Genomic DNA, 3,246 nt, shown 5'->3' with positions numbered 1-3,246 from the left:
CCCCCCCCCCCCCCCCGATACTGCTCCCTTGCAGTGAGGAGAACAACTGAACATACCACATGGCCATGCTCATCTGGACGTAGCCATAAAGTTTGATGACCATAACCTAACGCTCCCACCACATATGTATGCTGCTGACAGCAAATTTCCAAGGAAAGCCACTATCCATACCTGTGACCCCTCTGGGAGCATCCACACATGCAGGCACATGTACTTGCAGCAGTTCAAGTAGCAGTGACACAAATTTGTGCCGGAGATTTGTGCCTCAGCACATGTGCCTGAGCATACACTTTGGTGTGGGGCAAATTGTGCCACTAAGGGCAAACTGACCCTCCCCAGCCCTCCCAGATCTTCAGCCTGGGGAAGCTAGAGGCTGGGGCCAGCATCTGTGCTGGCCCCAGCAGTATAAAAAGCTGCCCTAGCAAGCAGCTTAGGGCTACTTGCCCTCTGGAGCTTCTGAGGCCTGGCCAGTTGGTATCTGGGGATACTAGCCTCCTGTGCCAGCTGGACTGCTGAAGCAGTCTTAACCTAGAGTGGCCCCTGCACCCTCTACCCACTGCAGCAGTCTAGCAGTGGGGGCTGCTGCCTGCCTGTGACCTGCTGCCACCTGCAATGGCATCCACACCCTTGGACCTGCACCCCCACGGCTGAGCGCCTACCAGACCCAGACAGGGACCACACAGCCACCTGGGCCATTGTATGGGCACTGCAGCAGAGCCACCTGCACCTCTGAGTCAGCTACCAATGGGCTATGGCTGCACAGCTGGCCTTCAGGCAACACTGTTATCATATCTTCTGGTACCCCCACTCTGCCATCTGGGCAACTGTCACTCAGAAGATGTGCTCATTGTGGTTGCCCACTTTAAACTGTCAAAGTGTGTCCTCCTAGTCCCAAATGGCCAGAGGCTCAACCACCTCATCTGCCCTCCACTGGTCCCTGGTACTGGCCCTGGGCAGGCTTCTCTGCCCAGGTCCTGCCACTTGCCTCACCAGCAGGGATCCTGGTGTTCCCTGTTTAAAAGTTACAAATTCTCTAATAAAAAACCTAACTTTCTCATTTAAATACCCCAATTCTGCATTCTTCCATGATTAAAATGAAATGCCACTATATACAGAATATATATCAAATCAGCTGGGCAATGTTTCATTGATATATTTACAATTTTAAAACAATTTGGAAGCCTTCCGGTGCCTCTTTCATCATAAAAAAAAATTCTAAATATCTATAAACTTTGGTATTTGCTTTTGTTTTTTTTTTAATCATAGAAAAATCAGAGCTTCCTCTGCCCTCTTTGCTCACAGGGATGTGGGGACAGCTGCAGCTAGACCCACAGCTGCTTTATGGTGCTGAGCAGTACTAATATGCTGTGCCGTGCCCATGCCCAGGCCCTTGCCACTCACTCCCAACCCACAGCTCCACCAGTGTCCCTCGCTCCTGACTCACAGCCCCTGCCTGACCCCCCCTTCCCCTCTGTTCACTCCTGGCAGGAGTTCCATCCCAGCACATGGGTCCAGCTGCAGCTGTCCCATCCACTGTTTTGTGGCTCTGAACAGGGCCAACTCTTACTGTTCTGCTCCCTGTGCCTGTGCCCCAACAATCACCATGCCGTGCTTGGGAAGCCCTTAACTGAGGCTCAGGGAGTGAGCTGGGCAAACCCCTTCCCTTCCAGGTCAGCTTCCCCATGCACAGACTGCTCTGGGGTTCAAGGGACTCCAAGACCAGTTCTAGTAGCCTCTCCTACCCAGAGCATTCCCCCATCCCCCACCCCCATCTCTCTCTCTCTCTCTCACACATACACACACACACACACACACACACACACACATCCCTCTGCTTCCACCCCTGGCCCATCACATACGCCCATAGACCATGCTGCCATCTCAATCTCCCCGTGTCCATCACTCACTCCTGCTGCCACCTCCAACCCTCCCCAGCCCATAACTCTCCCCAAGTGGCTCCTGGGACCACTGGTGTGGGCATGGGGCAGGGCTGCAGTGTAGCAGTTGCCCCTGTAACTGCAACTCCTGCCAGCAGATCCCATCCCATCTAATGGCTGGACATGCAGGTTGTGAGATTTGTGGGGAGGATGTGGGGTTGGACAGGGGTGGGGAAGGGGTATCAGGTTTGTAGAGGTGTGTGTGGGGGTTGTGAGAAGAGTTTGGGGAGGGTTTGTGGGTGGGGATAAGGGTGGGTATGGGATTTGTGGGGGGTGTGGGGATTATGGGGCGTGGTGGGGCACTGGGTTTATAGGTGGATTGTGGGGGAGTTGTGGGTGTGGGGTTTGTGGGTGGGAATGTGGAGGTGTGGGGTTCTGGGTGGTTTGTGGGGAAGGTCACAGGGAAGGGTGTGGGTGTGCGGTTTATGGAGGGGGGCCATCACACACTTACCCTCCTGATCCACTCCCATAGTGCACAGCCCACACTGCCGGCAACAGCAGCCAGTAGGGGGCCACCAGGTGCTCATGGCTTGCTGCAGGCAGAGCCTCCTGGTGGTGTGCAGTGCCACCTGAGTACTGGGGGCTACACCTGAGGCATGGAGCTGGCCTGTACACTGGCACACACGTTTGGGCAGGACCAGACTGGTTCCTGGTGCCACCCAAGTCTCTCAGCACTGCAGGCAGGATCCATGTACCATTGGGCTGGGCCAGCTCTTGACTCCACATGGAGGGCAGATGCAGACAGGACCTGGCTTAGCCTGATGGTGCACAGCTCCTGTCTGCAGTGCTGGGAGCCCTGGCTGGTGGCAGGAGCCAGCCCAGTCCTGCCTGAAGGTGCGCACCATCAGGCCAGGCCAGCTCCATGTGCCACATGTAGCTCCCAGGACTCAGGTGGCATTGTGTGCCACCAGGGGGCTCTTCCTGCAGTGGGTCAGAGGCACCTCAAGGGCCTGCTGCTGGCTGCTGATGCTGCTGATGATGGCAGGGGCTGTGCGGCATCAGGGGGACAAGCGAGGGGCCCACTCCTCCCACACAGTCTCCCCCCCCAACCCCACAGTCCTCCCACACCCACAAAGTCCCTGCATCCCCACATCATCCCCCCACCCTCATGTTCCTACTTACCAGGGACAGAACCTGGGTTCCAGCCACTGCTGCCAGCCATGCCCTTCTTCTATTTCGTCCAGCACACTGAGACAGCATGTTGGAGCAGCAGAGGCATGCAGTAGGCATAGAGATGCTCTGAATGGGTGCTAAAGCATATTCTTGGAGGACCAAGCCTCCAGTTGCTTTGCCACTTTTTTCCCAGCAT

The sequence above is a fragment of the Gavialis gangeticus genome, unplaced genomic scaffold (assembly GCF_001723915.1).
Source record: "Gavialis gangeticus isolate Ggan-Ray unplaced genomic scaffold, GavGan_comp1, whole genome shotgun sequence".
NCBI lineage: Eukaryota > Metazoa > Chordata > Crocodylia > Gavialidae > Gavialis > Gavialis gangeticus.
This window is presented reverse-complemented; position numbering follows the sequence as displayed.